We start from the raw sequence: 10,981 nt of genomic DNA, 5'->3' as shown, positions 1-10,981 counted from the left end.
GAAGAATGCCTGAACAATTCCAACAGTTGTCAACATAGCATAGATGGTCTGAACTTCAGAATATAGAAAGAACTCAAGAAATTGGTCACCAAAAGAACAAATAATCCAATAAAAAATGGAGTATAGACCAGAACTCTCGACAGAGGAATCTAAAATGGTTGAAAAAACACTTAAGGAAATGTTCAACACCTTTAGTCATCAGAGAAATTCAAATCAAAACAACTTTGAGATTCCATCTTACACCTGTAAGAGTGGCCAAGATCAAAAACACTGATTACAACTTATGCTGGAGAGGTTGTGGGGTAAAGGGAACACTCCTGAATTGCTCATGGGAGTGCAAACTGGTACCACCCTTTTGAATATCAGTATGGCCATTTCTCAGGAAATTAGGAAACAACCTTCCTCAAGACCCAGCAATTCCACTATCAGGTATATATCCAAAGTGTCTGTCTGTCCACCAGTCTTAACTTCAGTAACATGATCACCATCATTTCTTCTGATGAAAGAGCTCCTATATTTACTGCTAAGACTTTTGAGCAGGAACAGCATAAAGCCACAGGAATAAAAAGCACAATTTTGACTAGCGGATCACCAGGGATAATTGTGGATGCCGCTGCTGTTGCTTTATCCACTTGATTTTCTGGAGGAGTGAATCTTGGATATGGGAGCATTGTGAATGCTGTCACAAAGTACACAACGCCCTCTAGGAGAATCTCCCTGGATATGCAAGGTATTGCTACCTGCCTGGCATTGTAACTGAGACATCAAAAGCTCATCCAGTTTTATCAAGTCAGCTGGTCCAGGATATATAGCAGAAACTTCTTCTATTGTGAGCCCCACCAAAAATTAGCAGATTTCTAGGTCAGTTCACTACTGGTTAGGATGACCCACTCAAAATGAGAAATGCAATGTCTTCAAAATGCAGAGCCCTTCTTTCAGTTGCAGGAGCACTAACATGCAATCATTTATTCTTCACCTTAGAAGGATATCTCTATCCCACACCACCAGGCCTCTAAAAATTTCATTGATATATAAGGACACTGAATTCTTGTCAGATTTATATTTCATCTTTTTGCACAAAAAAATGATATTGCTTTTTTTTATTAGGTTTGCTCAGAAAGCATACCAAATTGTGGCTTTCATTGTGGCATTTTCAGTTATGCATTGTTCCTATTCATCCCATTCCCCTTTCCGGTCCAGCTGACCTCTTCCTGTCAGTGCCTTTCCTTCCTCACAATAGCCTCCCTGCTTCTGCTTTTATGTCAGATGTATTTCATTACCTTTTCTTTTTTCCTTTCCATCATCTTCCCCCTCCCTTAAAGGTTTTTCTCCCCCTTGATGTTCTCCTTTATAGTTTCATAGCCCACACCTCACCACACACATATATACACACATGCAACACATAAAAATTAAAGTCTACAATCTGCATCTGAGAGAACACATGCAATATTTGTCTGAGTCTGGCTTATTTTGCTTAACAAAATGACTTCCAATTAGACCTATTACCCTACAAATGTCATAATTCCATTTTTATTTATGGTTGAATAAAGTTCCAATGTGTTTACATACTGCAGTTTCCCAGTTGGTAAATGTCTAGGCTGGTTTCATTCTCTAGCTATTGTGACTAGAGCAACTGTAAATATAAATATGTATGTATGTATGTATGTATGTATGTATGTATTGCTGTAGTGATAATTGAGTCCTATGGGTGCAGATTCAAGAATTACATACCCGTGTCTTTGGTAGCTATATTTTTAGTCTCTTGAGAAACATCCATACTAATTTCCATAATGGTTGTAGCAGTTTACATTATCCATGAGCAGTGAGTAAGGGATCCCCCTAACCATGTCTTCACCAATCCTTCTCATTTGCTTCCTTTATGTTAGCCATTCTGACTGGGGTGGATTTCAAGCCAATTTTAATTATAAAAGGTGTTCAATATTATTAAAACAATATTGATTCAGTTGACTGTGTAGGCAGTTCTGGTGGCTTCTATTTAGCCTTGGTTATCATCATAACTCTCAGACATAGGTTAATGAATGAATGACCTATCATGGGTTCTGACAAGGGCTGAGTATATCTATCCCAATTTTGTATTCTGAAACTGGAATATTGCCACAAAATTGGTTCAAGGAGTCATTTTATCAACTGTGAGATTAGCGTGAACTAAAATTCCATTTTTCATATGGGCTTTACCAACTTATGGTTAACTGTGAGTTCACAATGATATTTTTGGCCTGAACCTAGTATCAGTTCAGAACCCATGTTAAATAGACCCTTAAAGTTTTATTATTTATTTTTTCAGTATAAAGTTACCCTGGTAAAATCCTGTAGGTTTCCTTGGGGGCAGACAGAAAGATTAATGGTGTAACTTTTGGGTGATATACTTAGTGAGTCCATATTAATAAATTCTGATCCAAGTTTAAGCTCCTCCCAACATTGTGTCCATTCTTATACTTTCTCTCATTGTAAAAATAAGAAAACTCAAGTGATTATTTTGGAATTTTGCCTGCCTCTTCATGGATCATATTTTGAACCTTACATTTATAGGTCTGTTGGAACTCAATAGTTATATGTTTGCAAACAAATAGGGGTCGTAGAAGGTGATGAAAATCAATATTTTATTCTTAGCAACTGCCACAGAGGTCATCATAATTTCCTCGGGCAAGTCCAGATTAAACCCCTTATAGAGGGATAGGAAAGATAAAATGATCAGGGGTAAGTTGACTGCTCAGTCTGGTGAGGAGACCAGTTCCACTGTCAAAGATGACTCATTAGAATGTATGGGCTCAGAGTTCTTTCTTGATCAGAGTTGCCTCATACATCTCCAGTCCAACTTAGAGGATCTTGGTCTTTTTCAACCAATCTCTTCATTTTAATGTGGCATATCGGGCAGACCTGAAAATTCAGAATGTGTGGAAAGTCATCCGGACAGAGTGATCTTCAACAGTCTTAGTCCTGAAGATAAAGCAGCAAAAGGCCCCCCTAGGGTACACATACAGCCTTCAGGTAATTTTCATGGCACTTCAGTTGGAGACTTGAGCCCTTGAGTTCAAAGTTTTCCTTCTGCACTTTGTCCAATGACATTAGGAGGAAAAGGCCAATTTTATTTTACTCATTAGCTTTCCAAAAGTGTCCTGCTGCATCATATAAATATTTACCCAAGCCTTTCATTCCTATAAGTGTTAAATGGCTGGCTGATTAAGAGTACCCAGTACAGCGATGTTATGCATCTTCATTGCCAAGTTATACAAAGACTACTCATGCTCTCTTCATTACTACAAACAGAATCATCAGCATCTTAAATTTAACTTTATATTTCAACTCCAGACACCCTAAGACCAATTCATAGAATTTACAATCAGTATTTTGTTTATCTATGACCAACCTCAATATCAAAGCTTATATTAGTTATAGATTTCCAATGGATAAGAATAGAATGGAGATGATAGATAGACAGATAGATGATAGATAGATAGATAGATAGATAGATAGATAGATAGATAGATGATAGATAGATAGATAATAAATAGCTATTTCTATATTGTATATAATATAATGAAATTTATTATACAGTCATGCAATGGGTGCTTAAAAACTGCTTTTTCAGGACTCTCCAAGAAGGAAAAATAAGAGGGGACAGGAGGAAATGCAAAAAATGATGATGTATATGTATAAAAATATCACAATGGATCTCATTTCTTTGGGGCACAAGAGAAGCTGCTCTAGCTCCTTACTTAAATACAGAAAAAACTACAAATGGAATGAAATCCAGAAATTTCTGCCTCATTTTGTGTCTGTCTCCCTTACTTTGAGTAAGATCCTTGTTTGAATGTGTATAGGCATACTAACCATTCAATAACTCAATCAATCAGTCAATATATTTGTCTGTTTGTCTACCTATTTTATCCCCTTCCAAGGCCAAAAACATAGAGGAAAGACATTATTCTAAATCTGTAGTCACCTTAAATTTCAGGATTAGAAAAGCCTTGCAGGACAGAACCCCCTCCAAGTGAGGACAATTATATATGGCGTAAGACTGTATCCTGGAACATAAGTAATTATCTCATGGGAACCACATTGCTCCTTTCAAGCAATGACAAATGATAGGGATAGCAAGATAACTTCTTTGAACTATCTTGAAGAACCAAAACTGAGATAATGATCAATCAGACCATACATATACTGAGAGGTTAGAGACAGTTCACCCATGGAATGTTAGCCTGGTATGCTCAAGGCCTAGGTTAGAGTTAACAGCATTGCCGAGAAAGAGACAGAGACAGAGAGAATGCTCACAGATTAACTAGAACTATTTAATCATGCATGTCTCCTTTCCCCAGTTCTTCCTCTATTTAAATCTAAAGCACATTGAAGATGAACCTTTAGTCACTAGACCTCTCTGTGTATGTACTAATGAAATCTCCTTTTTCTTTTTTTTTTTTTTTTTTTTTTTTTTTTTGGTTTTTCGAGACAGGGTTTCTCTGCAGCTTTTTTAGAGCCTGTCCTGGAACTAGCTCTTGTAAACCAGGCTGGTCTCGAACTCACAGAGATCCGCCTCCCTCTGCCTCCCGAGTGCTGGGATTAAAGGCGTGCGCCACCACCGCCTGGCTGAAATCTCCTTTTTCTGCATTTCACCCTTACTCTTCTTAATTGACATAACTTTGTAGCTGGCAGAGTCTAACCACTTAGGGCTGCCAGATCAAAGCCTTTGTCCTAAAAGTCCTGTTACAATGAGCTAGTAACTGTGGTACTATGTCCCCCAACCTGCCACTTATAGAGACTCAAGAAGGCCAGTGGTGTGGTTTGAACACACAAGAGGCAGAAAGCTAATGGAACTGATTCTAGTTCAAGTCTGGAGAGTTGAGAATAAAGATGAATATGATGTCCCAACTCAAGCAGTCAGAAGGGAATGGATTCAATCTTCTTCTACCTTTTTGTTGCATTCAGATATACATCAGATGGAATGATATTCACCAACAATGAGGAGGCCCATCTATGTTATTTAGCTAACCAATCTGAATACTGATGTCTGCAAGATATACCTCACAGACACACCAGAAAATATTGTTTAATAGTATACCCATGCAACTTTTAGCTCAGTCAAGCAAGCACCTGAAATTAAATATTACAAATGTTTAAATTCTATTAGGAAAGTACGGTACTGCCTGTTTACACTTACTCACTTACTTGTATGTGTCCATGTGTATATGTATAGGTGTGCATGGACATCAGAAGTGGCTGTGTATGTGTGTGTATAGGCACATGTGAAAGTCTGAGGGCAATCTGAAGGAGTCAGTTCCCTCCCACCATATGGATTCCAGGAATGAAACTCAGATCAGCAGCAAGTACCTTTACCTGTTAACCAGCTTAGCAGCTCCGTCACTGTTTTTATAATTACCTAAGCTTTGAGAGATGGAGGGTAGACGCACTTTATGTATTCCCACATCACAATCAGATATAAAGTAGTTTTATTTCACCAAGAGTTATGGGCCATCTCTAAAGATACACCTATGAACTAATTTACACTTCTGTGTAGTATTTACCTGGTTTCACAACTGGGTACAAATAGAAAATACTGGTTGGCAGCACACTGAGGAAAAATAGGCCAGGTTTCTTGCAGCTAAAGCAGTCTGAAATGGCTCTAACCATTCCAAAACCTGACCCATCTGAGGCTGAGGAGTGAGCATCTCTTCACGACAGATTGGAATTTCTGTTCTGCTGCTCTAACGCTTTCTTTAAAGGAGAAACATAGAGTCTAGAGATCAAACACTGTAACACTGGGCATCCCCTTTACCTCTCACAAATGAGACTACTTCTAAATCGTCCTTTACTACCCAGCCTAATACGAAGGTCACATGAGATGATGAATATGAAAATGTCATTTTTGGCTAAAGAAAAGATAATGATGGTATTGTTCAGTTCAGGGGATGTTATTTAAACCCTGGAGAAAAGCCTCATCAATAGAAACTAAAAAATCAGTGTGTTTTATATGTCCCATACATGCTGACCATTTATTCTGCAGGTGCTTCCTGTGTTCTCTGTACTTTAAAAACACTGTACTAAGTGATCAGTGCTGAACATAAAATGGTTCTTACCCCTTAAGACTGGTTTTCCTTTCATCATAGTAACAGGTATTCCCCAGAGATAGTTATAAACACAATCTTTGGTCAGTGGCATTTTGTATTTATAATCATGGTTTTGAAAGCCAAACAATGAACAACAGCTCCATATTTCAGAAAGTCAGGCAATCATAGCAGACACACTCCAGTAACCTTGTTTCACGGATATATATAAAGTCCCAAACCCATTTTGTCTCTGTAAGTTCATTAATTCAGGAACTCTGTATTTTCCAAAATCCTATATATAGGAAACCCTTTAGTAAGAGGTTCTACTTTGTTTCACTTAATTGGACAATGAGAACTATATTTCATTTTTATTATTGAGTAGTATTTCAACTGTACTAATAAGTGTTTTATTAATGAGCCTTAAAGATACATATTTATCTTATGCTCACTTCCTCCCAGCAAGCTGAGACCTATTTTAGCTCAAACACCAATAGACAATTCACTCCAATATCTATTCATCCAATAGTTTTTGAAAATTGATCCAAACAGACTGATCTTTTTGCCAACATAAGTTTCTGCCAGCTTTATATATCCTGCAAAATACACCCAACACCAATTTACCACAAATATAGTAAAACATAGAGTTATAAACAATGTCACACTACGAAGATTTCTCAGTAAGTACTATCCTTGCTCAACAAGTTTGAGGACCTGAGTTCAGGTCCCTAACACCTATATAAAGGCAAGATTTGGAGGCATGCACCTGTAACCCCAGTAATGGGGAAGTAGATGAGAGTATCTCTGGGGTTTGTTGGTCAACTAGTATAACTCCAGGTTCACCAAAAATCTCTGTCTCAAAAAATAAGGTAGATGATAGTACAGTCACTAAGATGAAAAATTGTAAATTAGACTTCATGAAACTGAAAGACTTCTGTATAGCAAAAGACATTATCATATGGACAAAGTGGTAAGCCATATAGAATGGGAAAAGATATTTACCAACTATACATCTGGTAGAGGGCTAATATGTAAAATATATAAATCATAATAAAAATCAGACATCAAGAAAACACCCCAATTTTTAAAATGAAGGCCAGAACTAAGAGGAAAGTTCTCAAAAGACAAAACGCAAATAGATGAAAAACACTTAAAGAAATGTTCAACATCCTTAGCTATCTGGAAAATATAAATTAAAACTACTTTGAGATTTTAATTACCCCAATCAGAATGGCCAAAATCAGAAAAAAAAACAAAAAAAAAATAATAACATATGCCAACAAGGATTCAGGAAAGAGAGAGCACTTATTCATCCCTTGTAGGAGTGTGAGCTGGTACAGCCACTATGGAAATTAGTATGGCAGTTCCTCTGGAAGCTAGGAATAGATCTACTTCAAGATCCAGCTATACCACTCAGGCATATACCCAAGAGACTCCGGAGTCTACCTTAGAGATACTTGCTCATTCATGTTCATTGCTGTTCTGAGTATAATATCCTAAAAATGGAAACAGCCTAAATGTCTATCAATTGGTGAATGAATAATGAAAATGTGGTACATTAACACAATGAAATATTATTTATAATATTTATAAATATAAATCATAAAATTTGCAGGTAAATGAGTGGATGTAGAAAAAATCCTGAGTGAGGTAATCCATCAGACAAATATTTTATATTTTTATCTTATATTTAAATGTTATCTTTTAGGCTTTCTAGTGTGATACAATCTGAAAAACCACAAAGGTGAGGTACCTAGTAAGGGGTCAGAGGGCAGGAAAGACTCTCTCAAGGAATGGAAAATAGAATATAGTATAATGGAGATGCAAAGTGAAAACTATAGTAGTAGGAAATTTAAAGGGGGACCGGGTGAAGAGAATAGTAAAAGAAGGAAGACAGGGAGGTACAACGAACATTAAAGGCCTTTAGAATCCAAATTGAAACCTACTAATATAGAAGGCATCTAAATGGAATCACCATATAATGGAAGAGACAATGCCCCAACTAGATGTATTTTGCCACCAAGTAAAACATCCAGTGCTAGAAACAGATTATATCTTGCTGAGTCATTGGCCAAAGATATCCCATGGAATGCCCTAAACACCATAGGCTATTGCCAAAGCTGCTCTCTATAACCTGACGGTGAGACCCTATTGCTAAAGACAACATTTAATTATGTTAGTGATCAGAGAATTTGAGCTGATGCCACCTCTATTATTGGCTAGCATTCATTGAGCCGAAAGGTACTCTGCATGCTACCAGAGAAAGGTAATTATCATCAGCACCCAAGTACAAGCTCCATGACCTACAACAGCGATCTGTCTGCAAGATATACTAGTTCAGGCCGGGCAGTGGTGGCACATGCCTTTAATCCGAGCACTCAGGAGACAGAGGCAGGCAGATCTCTGAGATCGAGGCCAACCTGGTCTACAAGAGCTAGATCCAGGACAGGCTCTAGAAACTACAGGGAAACCCTGTCTCGAAAAAAAAAAAAAGATATACTAGTTCACCAGTAGCCCAAATGTTATAGGAGTAACCAATGACTTGTTAGTTGGAGTTAAGGCCCACTTCATAAAGTAGAATCCATATCCAAGACTTCTAAAGAGGTCAAGAGCCTGAGAGCAGATAGGTCATGTGCTTAGGGGAAAAAAAACCTAATGCCATTGTTCTACTAAAGGAACATAGCAAAAATGACATATTGCCCTACTCATAAATCAATGCCTCACTCAATCATCAGAGAAAATTCTACTTGTATTAGATGAGAATTAACACTGAGACCCACAACTGGACAATGTGCAAATAGTAAGAGACTTTGGAATGATCAATCCTAAATTGAATGTCTTCAATTGGAAAGATTGTAAGACCCAGAAATGATGCATGACTCCAAGAAAGCAGTGTCCTCCAGACACAAGACTTGTGTACTCATGAACCCTTAGAAACTGTGGCAGCACTCATAAGATCAGCATAGGTTGATGTCAGATAGAGTCTCAACACTGAGAGAGAGGGAAGTAGGCAACCCATAACCAAGAAGCTATCTGCAATTGATACCCATTGGCAAAGGAAAATTCTGTTTTTTCCAACGGTGTGCCTTTGGGTTTAGCAACTATATCCCAGGTTCTATGCCAGGAATAGATAGACGGTCCACATAAATTTAACTCCATAGAGTTTTTGTTTTGTTTTGTTCTGATTGTGATTGTGTGAGTGTTCATGTGTGGGTGTACACGTGCACATAGACATGTTTACTTTTTGCTTTGACTTTTCTTTTTATTGGGTTTTTGTTTGTTTTGATTTTCATTTTTTTGAGTGTTTTGTCTTATTGGGTTTTTATTTGTTTTGATTTCTATTTTGTGGGTTTTTAATAAAGAAAGAGAGAGCATAAAGTTGGGTAGGGAGAGGGGTAAGATGTAGGAGGAGTTGGAAGAGGAGAAATCATGATCAAAATATATTGTATGAAAAATTAATAAAAAATAAAAATAAGAAGGAAAGTGACTGAAGAAGAAACCTGGCGTCAACCTCTAGCTACCACAGACATGTACACATGCATTCATGAACACCCATGGGTGTGCACCACACAAACATATATAACATACACATAATAAAAACAAAAATGAATAAATAAATTTTAAAAGATGTTGGGCCACTTCTAATTTTTCAGAGATCTCTGGCCTGGAGGTTCCCCAGTATGCTGCTTACTGAATGACAGCATTCAGAAATGTAAGGACTCCATTCATTTCTTCTTTCACCTAGATGGTACATGTTCTCCCTATCTTCGTGGCTCCTGTACCACAGTTTTTAGTGCTCTCGCACTGTGAGGGGCTTTCCCACATTCCGCACACAAACCTGTCAATATAGCACCAAAATAAAACTTGTTTCATGTTTCTGCCACTTCATTGCCAATTCTTTTCTTTGGTGAGCCCTAATACACCAGCCACATCACTACAAAGGGAAATTATCCTGGCTTGGCTTTCTATCCTAGAGCACTAGTTCTCTACTGAAGGTGGGATAACAATATATTCTATCAGATCAATGGCCAGACTTTGAAATTTAGGGGAAGAAGCAGGTTGCTGTGGGAATGTGTTCTTATTAGGAATAGCTTCCTGGAAGAGTTTAAAGATGACTAAGCAGAGAAATGGAGAGAGCAATAAAAAGATGAAACTAGAGGAAACAGCCCAACCACTTATAAATGAGATGTTTTTAAACTGTAAAATTTGCGAAGGACTTCATAGAATTAGGTTCCCTATGATAAGCCAGATATCGAAAGCCAGTTTCTACCAAATGGATCCATAGCTAAGAAGTGTCTCAAAAGTGTTTTCATTCTCCCAGTGGTCACTGGAGTATGACTGCTGTGTATGAAAGTGATTGTAGGCAAGCAATGTATGAATCATGGTACAAAACAGCTTGATGACCCACTTTGTCCCTGGGTCTAAATAACCCCAGGGAGAAATAACCTTTATAAATTTAGAGGAGAGATTATGTCCCACCGTGACGCTTCAAACACAAAGGAAGTGATCGTAAATATCCTGTGATTTCACTGGATACAGCAGTTGCTCTCAAGAAAATAAAACTATCCTTTTCCTGCTATCATAGGCTTTGCAAAGCTATCCCACAGTCCTGATCAGGTTATTCTCCCTAAAACAAAGTAACTTTTAATAAAGCAGGTTGGTTGCAAGGAGAAGCTGATATGACTGCACACCTGTTATAATAGGATTTAATTCTGCTTCAGATGTGCTAGTTTTAATAAAGAAAAGGATTGAGCAAATCGAAAATAAATTACATTGAAAGGTCAGGCTTATTGCTTGTACAGTTATGTTAACTCCCCCACCGACACTTTTAGAGACTGTATTTATGAGACCTTTTGATTTGGGGAGGCAAGGTATAAAATACATCTACAATTTCCCTATTATTTGCACCAGTATTTCAT

The sequence above is a fragment of the Arvicola amphibius genome, chromosome X, assembly GCF_903992535.2.
Source record: "Arvicola amphibius chromosome X, mArvAmp1.2, whole genome shotgun sequence".
Taxonomy (NCBI): Eukaryota; Metazoa; Chordata; class Mammalia; order Rodentia; family Cricetidae; genus Arvicola; species Arvicola amphibius.
This window is presented reverse-complemented; position numbering follows the sequence as displayed.